The following is a 16,629-nucleotide window of genomic DNA, read 5'->3' on the forward strand; positions in this document are numbered from 1 at the left end:
CCGACATTTACATTATGAGCCATCTTTTTTGTCGCATTTGTTCTCGATTCATTATATTGCCTCTCTCCTGTGGTCTGCCCATCATATATCCTGTATTCTAGTGTCTATCTACCACTACTCTTGCGGACACATGTTAGTGTCTGTACCAGCCCTTTGAAATGGTCATAGTAAACAAAACATATGCAAATTGATGGGGCAAGATCATTATCTTTGCTCCTTGGTTTCCCTCTTTTTAACAAGACTGGTACTGATGGGCTATAAATATTGTTATTCACATCAGGATACTTTCCAATTCATGAGGGATCCACATATTTACCTTTGGATATACGAATAGTTTTATTGCTGTCATCTATTTGGGTATGTGTTGAATTAACGTAACCCGGCCAACCCCCCCCCTCCCCCTCCCCTCCTTCTTGTTAATTTCCCCCCATTTTTACACTGATATTCCCTATTTCTATCCCTATTCTTGATGAGATGTGTACTCACTAGTTTCACATACATTTTACCTGGACACTTCCAGTAATGTAGGGCATCTGAACGGCATGGACGATTAATATAATTATAGGCATTTTATCGTATATGTTATATGGTAAATTCTGCCCAAGAAATGTCCTTTGCCCGTGGGGGAATCTATGTTTGGGGTATCATATGTACTCTTGTATCGTTGTATCGTTGTGCCTGTATATTGCTTCCCTTTTTTTGATTGTCAAGGTTAATATGATTGTGCATTATATCATCCCTACTACTGTATCATTGCGCCTCTACTACTGTATCAGAGGCACTGTATCGCTGCAATATTTTCGCAATGTTACATGGTAAATTCTGCCCAAGAAATGTCCTTTGCCCTTGGGGGAATCTATGTTTGGGGTAACGGTGATCATATGTACTCCTGTATCGTTGTGCCTGTATATTGCTTCCCCTTTCAAGGTTAACAGGTTTGTGCATTATATCATCCCTACTACTGTATCATTGTGCCTCTACTACTGTATCAGAGGCACTGTATCGCTGCAATATTTTTTGCAATACATACCACTGTCTGTTAATGTTTTTCATTATCAGCACCGCCTGATTAGATGGATAGCGGTATGTATACTTTTGGGGCTATCCGGCTATGGGGTCTCGGCTTGAGCACATAGTAACAGTGAAACACTGTCAGCCACAGGTTGAGTTGGGCGCACGCAGTGTGGCGTCATACTGGGCGTTCCTCTGTGGAACGCATATAGACACTGTCGCACCGGAAGGTGCATTTCCAAAATGGCGCGGACACCTCCGGCCACTCGGTACGCTGAGTGAAAGCGGTGGCCGGATACTATGTATGCGCTCCACGACTTTGGAGCGCATTCGGGCACTTCCGGTCCTCTGGGACGCCGAACGTAAGTGATGGCCGGATGTTAGGTAGTGATACAGTGCCGGCGCGCGCTCCAGGGATATGGAGCGCGGCACGCTGGGAATAAGCGGCGGCCGGAAGTTATATATCAGTGTGGGACTGGCGTGCGTTCCATGATGTTGGAGCACAGCATGATACAGTGAGTCATAGGGGACGGACGTTGGGGGGTGGTTTATTTTCACTTCCTGGGGGGTTTCTGGCCCATTATCTTTATAAACCGACAGCGGGTGTCACTTCTGGTTTACTCACCGTGTGTGGCAGACGGTCACACATAATCTCTCTGACTACCAGAGGATATACAGCCATTGCTGATATCCTCAATGCTGTGCATTTGGGCAAAATGGAGCTCATTCTTTTGCTGAATTCCCCTGATGAATCTCCGTGATTGGAGAAGAAACGCGTTGGGAAGCATTTATCATCATACATTTGGTGGGGGGTGTCCAGTCTAAGGCTCACTAGGGCCTGTCCTTGTCAGGACAGGAGTAAATGCTGGGGCACGACAGGGGAGCAGTGAACAGGTCCCCACTCCCTTATACATTTCTCCATTTCCTCTGGACCCTCCCTGGGACCCGCTATTATCTACGTGGGTTTCCCTGGTCTACAATTGGTGAGATCCAACCAGTTTTTTATCTGCACTGTTATCGGCATGAGCACCTTATTGTTTATTGTATGTCTGCATTTTAATGAGGTTATTAAAGGTTATGTTTTAATATAATTGGGTTATACTCTTCAAGCTGATATATACTGTTCTCCCTAAGAGTTGTGCAATAGTTTGGTATTCCAAGCTGCAGCTGTTATCCATTTTGGAAATTACACCCCTTTGGGAATTTATCTACAGGAGTAGTGAAGATTTTGACTCCATAAGTGTTTTCCAGAGACAAGCAAGCAGTGGTTTACACTCTGAAACATACTAAGGGACCTTTATAAACCCTTCGGAAACCTTTGCAGGTATTTTTTGTTAATTATTTTAATTTACTGAGATAATGATTTTTGGGTTTTCAGTGTCTGTAAGCCATAATCATCAACATTAACAGAAAAACACTTGAAATAGATCACTCTGTTTGTAATGACTATATATGATATATGAGATTCATTTTTTGTATTAAAGAACTGAAATAAATTAATTTTTTGATGATATTGTAATTTTGTGAGAAGCGCTTGTAATCTGTAATTTTAAGACACATTACTTTTAAGGTGACAAAAAGCTATTGCGATGATCACACACACATGGGTTCATATTCCATTTGTATCAAACGTGTTATAAGGTTTTTTCTCCAGATTTCCAAATGGCAAAATCAAATTTAACAATATGGAAGCTAATGTACTGTAATTTCTTTTTATGTAGATACTTGTATTTCAAAAATATATTTCATGGCCATTCTACACATTGACCACCCAAACACAAACATTTTGATGAAATTAAACTTCTTTATTATGAAGGTGACTGCACTATCGCAATTGTAATTACATCTCCCTACGCCAACATATTTTAGTAAAAAGAGTGAGCATCTATTTGTTTATTCATATTTATACGTAGGTAAGTAGTTATAGAAATTGAAAAAACAGATAGGTCAATCAAGCTCAAACTCTCTCCGCCAGTTACAGTTATGGCCGAAAGTGTTGGCACCTTTGAAATTGTTCCAGAAAATGAAGTACTTTTCCCCAAAAAAATTATTGCAATTGCACGTGTTTTGCTATACACATGTTCGTTTCCTTTGTGTGTATAGGAACAACACAAAAAATAAGAGAAAAAAAAGACAAATTTGACATCATTTCACACAAAACCCCAAAAATGGGCACGAAAAAATTGTTGGCACCTTTCCAAAATTGTAGGTAAACAACTTTGTTTCAAACATGTGATGCTCGTTCAAACTCACCTATGATAACAGGTGTAACAGGTGTGGGCAATATGAAAATCGTACCTGAAACCAGATAAAAGGGGGAGAAGTTATTATTTTACTCATTTATATAGTGCCATTAATTCCACAGCACTTTACAAACATTATTGGCACTGTCCCCATTGAGGCTCACAATCTAGAATCCCTATCAGTATGTCTTTTTAATGTGGGAGGAAACCGGAGTACCCGGAGGAAACCCACGCAAACACGGGGAGAACATACAAACTCTTTGCAGATGTTGTCCTTGGTGAGATTTGAATCACTTAGCCGCCATGCTGTCCAAGTTGACTCAATCTTTGCATTGTGTGTCTGTGTGTGCCACACTAAGCATGGAGAACATCTGAGGACTTGAGAACCAAAATTGTTGAACAATATCAACAATCTTGAGGTTACAAGTCCATCTCAAGAGATTTTGATGTTCCTTTGTTCATTTTGCACAACATAATCAAGAAGTTTACAGCCCATGGCACTGTAGCTAGTCTCCCTGGTCTTGGACGGAAGAGAAAAATTGATGAAAAGTTGCAAAGCAGGATAATCCAGATTGTGGATGAGCAGCCCCAATCAAGTTCCAAAGAAATTCAAGCTGTTTTGCAGGCTCAGGGTACATCAGTGTCAGAGCAAACTATCAGTTGACATTTGAATGGAATGAAATGCAATGGCAGGAGACCCAGGAGGATCCCACTGCTGACACAAAAACATAAAAATGCTAGACTGCAGTTTATAAAATTGTACATGAGTATGCCAAAATCCTTCTGGGAAACCATCCTATGAATAGATGAGACAAAGTTGGAGATTTTTGGTAAAGCATATCATTGCACTGTTTACCAAAAATGGAATGAGGCCTACAAAGAAAAGAACACAGTACCTACAGTCAAATATGGTGAAGGTTCAAAGATGTTTTGGCACTGTTTTGCTGCCTCTGGCACTGGGTGCCTTGCCTGTTTGTAATGCACCAGGAAATCTGAAGATTACCAAAGGATTTTCGATTGCAATCTAGTGCCCAGCTGGGTTTGCGTTCTAGGTCAAATCAAATTTGGATACAAAGCAAGGAGGGATAGCTAACACTAGAGAAGACAGGGAAATGATTCAAAAGGATAAGCTTAAACAATTGGCAACAACTAATAGAATGGTTTTTAAAATGGAGAAATTGCAAGGTTCTACACCTGGGCAAGAAAACCAAAAATTACATCTACAGAATGGGAGGTATAGAACTAAGCAAAAGAACATGTGAAAAAGACTTGGGTATACTAATATGTTACAGACTGCAGATAAAATAAAGCAAACACAGTTCTGGGATGTATTAAGAGAAGCATAAAGTCTAGATCATGCGAACTAATTATCCTCCTCTACTCCTCCTTGGTCAGGTCTCACCTGAAATACTATGTCCAGTTCTGGGCACCACATTGTGAAAAAGACATTGAAAAACTGAAGCAAGTTCAGAGAAGAGCTACCAGGATTTGTGAGCAGACTGCAAAGTATGTCCTACAAGGAACGGTTAAAGGATCTGGGAATATTTAGCTTGCAAAAAAGAAGGCTAAGAGGAGATTTAATAGCTGTCTACAAATACATGAAGGGCTGTCACAGTGTAGAGGGATCATCCTTATTATCATTTGCACATGGAAACATGAGAAACAATGGAATTAAACTGAAAGGGAGAACATACAGATTAGATATTAGAAAAAACTTTTTTACAGTAAGTGTGATCAATAAATGGAACAGGCTGCCACTAGAGGTGACGAGTTCTCCTTCAAAGGAAGTCTTCAAACAGAGGCTGGAAAGACATCTGTCGGAGATTGTTTAGTGAATCCTGCATTGAGCAAGGGGTTGGACATGATGTCCCTTGAGGTTCCTTCCAAATCTAACCCTCTATGATTATATAATTCTAACTTTTCCAACCTCATCTAATAATCTAGTTGTCCGCTTTTGAACAGACTATAACTTCCCAATATAATTTTTATAATGTGAAGTCTAAAACTGGACACCATATTCTAGATGTGGCCATACAAGTTAGTTATAGAGGGTTAATAATACATTGCGATAACATGATTTTATCTCTCTTTTTATTCACCCTGAAATCTTGTTTGCTTTTATGCAATACACTTTGAGCTAAAAATGTTTTGACAAATAAAAATGCCAAAATACTGTCATTTTGAAATTAAAGGGGAAAACAATACAATGAGGGAACCAACATACCTGTGAATAATCCTAATTCTCATGTCATGTTAGCAGTGCATCAGGTTATAGACAACAGTAGTGATGTAGATGTAGAAATCATGTAGAACAGTTTACAGTATGTGAGAAATAACCAAGGGAAAAGAATTGTTGCTAGAACAGAGATTTATCTGAGGGAGGTGTAGCGCTCATTAGTGCATTCAGTGTGTGTATCTCCCCAGCTATGGGAATAAGCATGTGAAGGATCTCAGCCCCCATGCTGGCTGTTGTTTTTCACCATAGTCCTTCTGGCCTCTAAGTTGTTTGCATGTATCAGCGGTTTGACATTTGACACAGGATTCCTTTTCTCAGGATAAAGGCCTCTCTTAAATATTTCCTAGCAAATAATTTTCCCTTTTTATTACATATTCTTACGTATCTTTTCGATATAACAAATATTGATCATTCCAGTATTTTTACCTTAACCAAGCAATAATCGTCAGTCTCTATATACCATATAGAGACTGATTTTGAGGAGAAAAATAGGAAAAAAACTTTTTTAATAAAATGGTGGTGCTTCTTATAATCCATGCATCTTATTGCTTACCTGGGGTGGTGGCTGTGGTGAAGCGGAGTCTCAGGGTTGCTGCTGGAGGAGGCGGGTGTTGTCGTTGCACTCTGTCCCATGCTGCCGGGTGCTGTCGCCATGCTGTGTCCCCAAAGCTTACCATCGCACTCTGTTCCTTGCTGCCGGGTGCTGCCACCATGCTGTGTCCCCGATGCCTCGCTCTTTTACTGGATGTTGCTGCCACGCTGTATCCCTGATGCTTGCTGCCACGCTCTTTTATCGGGTGATGCTGCCATGCTGTGTACCCGATGCTTGACGCCATGTTCTGTCCGGTGCTGCTGCCGCTCTCTGTCCCGTGCTGCATGGGGGAGCTCTGCAGTTCCATCCATGCTTTCCTGTGTGATGGATTCCTTCCGGGAAAATGGCCGCCGGGAGGTGGCGCATGTGCAGAAGGAGATCTCGGCAACAAGATCTCGGGAGATGAGATTTCAGCGCTGCGATCTTGCAGCACCCCAGGTTACAAGTTGCTGCAGTGATGTTGATTTTCCTTTAGGGAAGGTGATATCATGCTCAGAGGCAAAGTAGTTCTCTTCACCAGGTAAGGCACACACATGCAACACATTCTGAATCCAGGCCAGGAGGGGGAGCTCAAGACCCAGATTCAGGGGAACTTCCCTGTACAAAGATCCTGACCTGTAGGAGGAGCTAGTTAGTCTCCAGGAGGGAGAGATAGAAGAAGGAAGTCTGAAACAGAGTGCAGACAGAGAGGCCTGGCCAAGAGGGAGCTGCAGCCTCTGGGAAGGAGTAACCTGTTGGGTTGCATGTGGAGCAGCCAGAAGGGAAGGAGCACAGGAGAGAGACAGAGCTCAGAGGGAAACTGTGGCAGGGCAGCCCGAGGCTTTCGTGGACTCTAGGACACGGAGCAGAACCGGAGGGCATAACACTACACGACACCTGCCCGCATCACGCCTGAGACGCAGCAGCACTGGAGGAGCCCAGGGCATCTGAGAGTCCCTGCAAAAAGGCTCAAGCTGCCCGTCATGCAGGTTCCTGTCCCAGGACAGGGGGAAATTGGAGGACCTTGTAGGAAACTTAAAGCAGCAGAGACCTCACTTAGAAAGGTCAAGTAGGAAAGGCTCATGGAAAAAGAGAACTCTAATTTGCCTTTGAGTCGGCAGGACCACCATCATCCATGCCTGGTACCCTGGACTGTGGCCTGTCACTCACAAGTAAACCAGGTAAAGACTTACAACTCATCTTCTCTCATTTATTCACCAGCTATACCATCCACGCCACACACCATAGGACCCCTGGGGACCCCGCTTCACCTGTGGGAAGTGTAACATCTGGGCTACCACAACATCCCCCAGGGGACCCCTATAATGCAGCATCAGTCCCCCTATTGACCGAACTCCACAGGTGGCATCACGACAAATTTTGAACATTTAACCCCCTTTAACGTTGAAGCCCAGGGCCACAGACCGGGTCACAGCCACCGTGACATCTCCCTTTGCGACCGGACCCATTACTGAGTACCCCACTGCCCTGTGGGCGTGTCAATCTCATCTCCTGAGACCTCCTAGTGGCCATTTTCCTGGAAAGAATCCACCGCACAGGAAAGCATGGATGGAACTGCAGAGCCCACCCATGCAGCATGGGACAGAGAGCAGCAGCAAGCACCGGTAACAGCACGACGGCAGCAGCACACGGCAGCATCGGGGACACAGCACGGCGGCAGCAACAGCACATGGCAGCACCGGGGATAGTGTGGCGGCAAGCATCGGACAAAAGTGCATCTTACAAAGTGGAAAATACAGTAGTTTGTTCAAGCCATGTAAAATAGCTGAGAGCTCATCAACTTATGCTCCCAGCAGTGATTATGTTCACAAATCTGCCAGTGTGAATGTACCTTGATATTTAAAGGGAAACTGTCAGCAGGATTGTGCAGAGTAACCTACACAAAGTGCCAGGTTGGCGCTGTTATACTGATTAAAATGATACCTTGGTTGATCAAATCCGTCTTGTGGTTGTCGTTTAATCTTTATTTGTAATTTTGAGCTAATGATATGCTCGTGCTCTGGGGTGGCCTGTGGGGAGTCTTCATGTGGTGCTCTGCTTAGGTATTCATGTATATGCCTTCTGACAGGTCACTGATCCCTCAGTGACCTGCCCTCTAGTTTACATAATGAATATTATATATATACCGTATTTTGTGGCATATAAGACGACTGGGCGTATAAGACGACCCCCCAACTTTTCCAGTTAAAATATGAAATCTTCTTAAAAGTCGCGGGTCTTCTTATATGCCGTATGTCGTCTTGTTGGGCCGGTGACTAATGTGCCTTTTGGGGTGGGGAGTGGTCCTGATGATGAAGAGGGGGTGTCTCACAGGAAAGTGTGAGTGGAGTAGCCCCCTATTACCTCATTGCGGCAGCGTGGGGGTCTCTGTGCTGGGGAGGGGCAGCTCCTCATTGCGGTAGCATAGGGTTTCTGTGCTGGGAGCAGCAGCTCCTCTAAGTGCCGTGGGGCGGTGCATCTCCTTGCAGCGTCGGGACTCCTCCGGCATCTCCTCAAGGCCCGGAGGCACCGGCAGCTCCATTGCTGTGATGCGGTGGCCTCCGGAAAAATGGCCGCTGGGGGTGGTGCATGCTCAGATTCAGATCTCGTCTCCCGAGATCTCAGGACGAAATCTGAATCTGAGCATGCGCCTCCCCAGCGGCCATTTTCCCGGAGGCCACCGCATCGCAGCAATGGAGCTGCCGGTGCCTCCGGGCCTTGAGGAGATGCCGGAGGAGCCCCGACGCTGCAAGAAGATGCACCGCCCCACAGCACAGAGCCCCCATGGCACGAAGAGGAGCTGCCCCTCCCAGCACAGAAACCCTATGCTACCGCAATGAGGAGCCGCCGCTCCCCAGCACAGAGACCCCCACGCTGCCGCAATGAGGTAACGGAGCTACTCCACTCACACTTTCCTGTGAGACGCCCCCTCTCTTCGTCATCGGGACCACTCCCCCCCACCCACCATATGCACATTTGTCTGTACCCGGCGTATAAGACGACCCCCGACTTTTAAGAAGATTTTGAGGGGTTAAAAAGTCGTCTTATACGCCGGAAAATACGGTATATATATTTTTTTTAAATCCCCTTCTGCAGGCAGGCGCCGGCAGAGGTGCCTGCGCTGCAGCATGATCACATCTTAATGTGCTTTTAATATTGTTTTTGATGGTATACATCAGTTTAAAAAAAAATCTGTCTCAAAACGGTGCCAGCCACGCCTGCACAGTAGCAGCTATCGTCGATCTTGCTAGAAAAAAAAATTGTCTCCATTAAGATGGAGCCAGCCGCACCTGCGCAGTAGGATTTATCAGCGATGCTAAAGAAAAAGAAATTGCTTCCTCCAAGATGGTGCCATCCGTGCCTGCGCAGAAGCAGCTATCTGATTCCCAATAGCTGCTACTACTCAGGCAGTATTTTCAGAATGATTTTTTTAAAATATATGTATACCATCAAAAACAATAGTTAAATACACATTATAGATGCGATTCATTATGTAAACTAGGGGGCAGGTCACTGAGGGATCAGTGACCTGTCAGAAGCCATACACATGAGTATAAAGGCGCCAACCTGACACTGTCTGTAGGTTACTGAGCACAATCCTGCTGACAGGTTCCCTTTAAATATCAAATAAGATATATGATTTTAAAACAGAACTATAAATTAAACTTTACATGTAAAGAAAATGGGGAAAAAAAAACATTGTAAATTCTAGAATCTTAAAAAGTATTCCTGTTTCTCACATTGCATCTCAACCTCATTAAAGCTAATGCTTTATAAGACACAGCCCATCAATAGTATTCTTATACAATGCGTTTAAGTAAAAACAAATGTAAGGGTGGCATATCTCACCATTTACAATTACAATATGTATTTGTGCATGTGACATACCAATTTATTCTTTTCATTTAAGGCTATATAACATCTAAAATATTATAATCAACTTCATTTAATGCTGTAATTAATTGCCAATTACATTAATTGAAAATGAAGTTCTTGTTTTTGGGATTGGACACTTATCACCTCTTTTCCCCTCATCTTGAAGGGGTTCTCTGCGAAAGGTACTAAAATAAATAAATATAGTAAATAACACTATATATAGAATTTATACATTAAACATTATTCCAAATATCTTTATAAAGAATTCCAGGATGGCAGCTACCAACAATCACTAGATCCTAGTTCCCAGAGGACAAGCAGTAGAAGTAGGGTGGGCCACTGTTATGATCCGGTGACCTTGGAGCCGCATGAGAGACTTTCTCAGGAGTAGGTGGTACCTGTACTGACCGCAAACCCTAAACTAACACCGCACCTAGAAGTAGCCGTGGGATGTACCTAACACGTCCTAGACACCTCGACACAGCCGGAGGACTAAATGCCCCTATAGATGGAAATGGGAATTCTATCTTGCCTCAGAGCAGAACCCCAAAGGATAGGCAGCCCCCCACAAATATTGACTGTGAGTATAAGAGGAAAGACACACTCAGGCAGAAAAACAGGATTTAGCAAAAGAGGCACTTCTAGCTAAATAGAAAAGGATAGGACAGAATTCTAAGCGGTCAGTATAAAAATCCTAAAAATATCCACAGCAGATAATACAAATATTCTACATCTAACTAAAGACATAGAAAGTATATCTGCATCTCCTGAGAATCCAGCATGACTGAAAAATCCAAACAAAGTCTAAGCTGGACAAAAACACAATGAATTGCACTGAATTGCAAAGCACACTGCATGTGTGCACAGAGACAAAAAACAGACACTTATCTTAGCTGAATTTTTCAGCAGGGCATGAGGAACCAGAGAGAGATGCAATCCCTCCAAGTACAATGGACAACTGGCACGGACTCATGGATCCTGCACACCTAAATACCTAATAGAGCTGCAATCAGCAGAAACGCCTGCCCTGGATTACAACCCAAAGACAACTGCACTACCACCAACAACCACCGGAGGGAGCCCAAGAGCAGAATTCACAACAGTACCCCCCCTTGAAGAGGGGTCACCGAACCCTCACCAGAACCCCCAGGCCGATCAGGATGAGCCAGATGAAAGGCACGGACCAAATCAGCAGCATGTACATCAGAGGCAAAAACCCAAGAATTATCCTCCTGGCAATAACCCTTCCATTTGACAAGGTACTGAAGCCTCCGCCTTGAAAAGCGAGAATCCAAAATCTTCTCAACCACATACTCCAACTCCCCATCAACCAACACAGGAGCAGGAGGATCAACAGAGGGAACAACGGGCACCACATATTTCCGCAATAAAGATCTATGGAAAACATTATGGTTGGCAAAAGAGGCCGGAAGGGACAAACGAAACACTCCGGATTGATAATCTCAGAAATCCTATAAGGACCAATAAACCGAGGCTTAAACTTAGGGGAAGAAACCTTCATAGGAACATGACGGGAAGACAACCAGACCAAATCCCCAACCCGAAGCCGGGAACCAACACACCGACGACGGTTAGCAAAATGCTGAGCCTCCTCCTGAGACAACACCAAATTGTCCACCACATGAGCCCAAATCTGCTGCAACCTGTCAACCACAGAATCCACACCAGGACAATCAGAAGGTTCAACTTGCCCCGAAGAAAAACGAGGATGAAAACCAAAATTACAAAAGAAGGGCGAAACCAAGGTAGCCGAACTAGCCCGATTATTAAGGGCGAACTCGGCCAATGGCAAGAAAGCCACCCAATCATCCTGATCAGCAGACACAAAGCATCTCAAATAAGTTTCCAAAGTCTGATTAGTTCGCTCGGTCTGGCCATTTGTCTGAGGATGAAATACGGAAGAAAAAGACAAATCAATGCCCAGCCTAGCACAAAAGGCCCGCCAAAACCTAGAAACAAACTGGGAACCTTTGTCGGACACAATATTTTCTGGAATACCATGCAAACGAACCACATGCTGAAAAAACAACGGAACCAAATCAGAAGAGGAAGGCAATTTAGGCAAAGGCACCAAATGAACCATCTTAGAAAACCGGTCACAAACCACCCAGATAACCGACATCCTCTGGGAAACCGGAAGATCTGAAATAAAATCCATAGAAATATGCATCGAGGGCCTCTCAGGGACCGGCAAAGGCAAAAGCAACCCACTAGCATGGGAACAACAAGGCTTGGCCCGCGCACAAATCCCACAGGACTGCACAAAAGAACGCACATCACGCGACAAAGAAGGCCACCAAAAGGACCTACCAACCAAATCTCTGGTACCAAAAATACCAGGATGGCCAGCCAACACAGAACAATGAACCTCAGAAATAACTCTACTAGTCCATCTATCAGGAACAAACAGTTTCCCCACAGGACAGCGGTCAGGTTTGTCAGCCTGAAATTCCTGCAGAACCCGTCGCAAATCAGGGGAAATGGCAGAAAGGACCACCCCTTCCTTCAGAATGCCGACCGGCTCAAGTACCTCAGGAGAATCAGGCAAAAAACTCCTAGAGAGGGCATCAGCCTTAATATTCTTAGAACCTGGAAGATACGAGACCACGAAATCAAAACGGGAGAAAAACAGGGACCATCGAGCCTGTCTAGGATTCAGCCGTTTGGCAGATTCGAGGTAAATCAGATTTTTATGATCGGTCAAGACCACAATACGGTGCTTGGCTCCCTCAAGCCAATGTCGCCATTCCTCAAACGCCCACTTCATAGCCAACAACTCCCGATTGCCGACATCATAATTGCGTTCAGCAGGCGAAAACTTACGGGAAAAGAAGGCACACGGTTTCATCAAGGAACCATCAGAATTCCTCTGAGACAAAACGGCCCCTGCCCCAATCTCAGAAGCGTCAACCTCAACCTAAAACGGAAGAGAAACATCTGGCTGACGCAACACCGGGGCAGAAGTAAATCAGCGTTTAAGCTCCTGAAAGGCAGAGACAGCCGCAGAGGACCAATTCGTTACATCAGCGCCTTTCTTCGTCACATCGGTCAGGGGTTTAACCACACTGGAGAAGTTAGCAATGAAACGGCAATAAAAATTAGCAAAGCCCAAAAATTTCTGAAGGCTCTTCACGGATGTGGGCTGAATCCGATCATGAATGGCCTGAACCTTAACCGGATCCATCTCTATAGATGAGGGAGAAAAAATGAAGCCCAAAAAAGAAACCTTCTGCACTCCAAAGAGACACTTAGACCCCTTCACAAACAAAGCATTATCACGAAGGATCTGAAATACCATCCTGACCTGTTTCACATGAGACTCGCAATCATCGGAAAAAATTAAGATGTCATCCAAATATACAATCATGAATTTATCAAGATAATTCCAGAAGATATCATGCATGAAGGACTGAAAAACAGATGGAGCATTAGAGAGCCCGAATGGCATCACAAGGTATTCAAAATGGCCTTCGGGCATATTAAATGCAGTTTTCCATTCGTCACCCTGCTTAATACGAACAAGATTATATGCCAGATTATATGCCCCCCGAAGGTCAATTTTAGCAAACCAACTAGCCCCCTTAATCCTGGCAAAAAAATCGGAAAGCAAAGGTAAAGGGTATTGAAACTTGACCATGATCTTATTCAAGAGGCGATAATCAATACAGGGTCTCAAGGAGCCATCCTTCTTAGCAACAAAAAAAATCCCGCTCCCAACGGTGAAGAAGATGGCCGAATATGCCCTTTCTCCAAAGACTCCTTAACATAACTCCGCATGGTCGGTATGTTCCGGCACAGACAGGTTGAAAAGTCGGCCCTTAGGAAACTTACAGCCTGGAATCAAGTCAATAGCACAATCACAGTCCCTATGCGGTGGAAGGGAACTGGACTTGGGCTCATCGAATACATCCTGAAAATCAGACAAAAACTCTGGAACTTCAGAAGAGGAGGAAGAGGAGATTGACATCACAGGAACGTCATTATGAACCCCCTGACAACCCCAACTAGTCACAGACATAGACTTCCAATCCAACACAGGATTATGTATCTGCAACCATGGAAAACCCAGCACAATAGCATCATGCAAATTATGCAACACCAGAAAACGACAATCTTCCTGATGGGCTGGCGCCATGCACATGGTCACCTGTGTCCAAAACTGGGGTTTATTTTTAGCCAAAGGTGTAGCATCAATGCCCCTTAAAGGAATTGGGTTCTGCAAAGACTGCAAGGGGAAACCACAACGCCTGGCAAATTCAAAGTCCATTAAGTTCAAAGCGGCGCCTGAATCCACAAACGCCATGACAGAAAATGACGACAATGAGCAGATCAATGTCACAGATAACAGAAATTTAGGTTGTACAGTTCCGATGGTAACTGAACTAGCGATTCTCTTTGTATGCTTTGGGCAGACTGAAATGACATGAGAAGCATTGCCACAATAAAAACACAACCTATTCTGACGTCTGAATCCTTGTTGTTCCGTTCTAGACAGAATCCTATCACACTGCATAGGCTCAGGCATCTGCTCTGAGGACAACGCCACAGCGCGCACAGTTCTGCGCTCTCGCAAGCGCTGATCAATCTGAATGGCCAGAGACATAGAATCACTCAGACCAACAGGCGTGGGAAACCCCACCATAACATCTTTAACAGATTCAGAAAGACCCTTTCTGAAAATTGCCACCAAAGCATCCTCATTCCATTTAGTCAGTACAGACCATTTTCTAAATTTCTGACAATACAATTCTGCCACTTCTGGACCCTGAAACAGGGCCAACAATGTCTTCTCCGCTTGATCCACAGAATTTGGTTCATCATATAATAATCCTAGAGCCTGAAAAAAGGCATATACATTAAGCAAGGCCGGATTCCCAGATTCCAGGGAAAATGCCCAATCCTGAGGGTCGCCACGCAGCAGGGAGATGACAATTTTAACCTGCTGAATGGGATCACCAGAGGAACGAGGCTTCAGAGCAAAAAACAGTTTGCAGTTGTTTTTAAAACTCAAAAATTTGGACCTGCCCCAAAAAACAAATCAGGAGTAGGAATCCTAGGCTCTAAAAGCGGAGTCTGAACAATATAATCAGAAATACCCTGTACCCTAGCAGCAAGCTGGTCTACACGAGAAACTAATCCCTGAACATCCATGCTAGCACAAGACTCCTCAGTCACCCAGAGGAAAAGAGGGAAGAAAAGACAAAGCAGGCTGCAGAAAAAAAGGCTCTTTCTTCCCTTCTTCTGAGATGCATTTAACTCATTGTTGGCCAGTTGTACTGTTATGATCCGGTGACCTTGGAGCCGCATGAGAGACTTTCTCAGGAGTAGGTGGTACCTGTACTGACCGCAAACCCTAAACTATAACCGCAACTAGAAGTAGCCGTGGGATGTACCTAACACGTCCTAGACACCTCGACACAGCCGGAGGACTAAATACCCCTATAGATGGAAATGGGAATTCTATCTTGCCTCAGAGCAGAACCCCAAAGGATAGGCAGCCCCCCACAAATATTGACTGTGAGTATAAGAGGAAAGACACACGCAGGCAGAAAAACAGGATTTAGCAAAAGAGGCACTTCTAGCTAAATAGAAAAGGATAGGACAGAATTCTAAGCGGTCAGTATAAAAATCCTAAAAATATCCACAGCAGATAATACAAATATTCTACATCTAACTAAAGACATAGAAAGTATATCTGCATCTCCTAAGAATCCAGCATGACTGAAAAATCCAAACAAAGGCTAAGCTGGACAAAAACACAATGAATTACACTGAATTGCAAAGCACACTGCATGTGTGCACAGAGACAAAAAACAGACACTTATCTTAGCTGAATTTGTCAGCAGGGCATGAGGAACCAGAGAGAGATGCAATCCCTCCAAGTACAATGGACAACTGGCACGGACTCATGGATCCTGCACACCTAAATACCTAATAGAGCTGCAATCAGCAGAAACACCTGCCCTGGATTACAACCCAAAGACAACTGCACTACCACCAACAACCACCGGAGGGAGCCCAAGAGCAGAATTCACAACAGTACCCCCCCTTGAAGAGGGGTCACCGAACCCTCACCAGAACCCCCAGGCCGATCAGGATGAGCCAGATGAAAGGCACGGACCAAATCAGCAGCATGGACATCAGAGGCAAAAACCCAAGAATTATCCTCCTGGCAATAACCCTTCCATTTGACAAGGTACTGAAGCCTCCGCCTTGAAAAGCGAGAATCCAAAATCTTCTCAACCACATACTCCAACTCCCCATCAACCAACACAGGAGCAGGAGGATCAACAGAGGGAACAACGGGCACCACATATTTCCGCAATAAGGATCTATGGAAAACATTATGGTTGGCAAAAGAGGCCGGAAGGGCCAAACGAAAAGACACCGGATTGATAATCTCAGAAATCCTATAAGGACCAATAAACCGAGGCTTAAACTTAGGGGAAGAAACCTTCATAGGAACATGACGGGAAGACAACCAGACCAAATCCCCAACCCAAAGCCGGGAACCAACACACCGACGACGGTTAGCAAAATGCTGAGCCTCCTCCTGAGACAACACCAAATTGTCCACCACATGAGCCCAAATCTGCTGCAACCTGTCAACCACAGAATCCACACCAGGACAATCAGAAGGTTCAACTTGCTATGAAGAAAAACGAGGATGA

The sequence above is a fragment of the Ranitomeya variabilis genome, chromosome 3 (genome assembly GCF_051348905.1).
Source record: "Ranitomeya variabilis isolate aRanVar5 chromosome 3, aRanVar5.hap1, whole genome shotgun sequence".
Lineage (NCBI taxonomy): Eukaryota > Metazoa > Chordata > Amphibia > Anura > Dendrobatidae > Ranitomeya > Ranitomeya variabilis.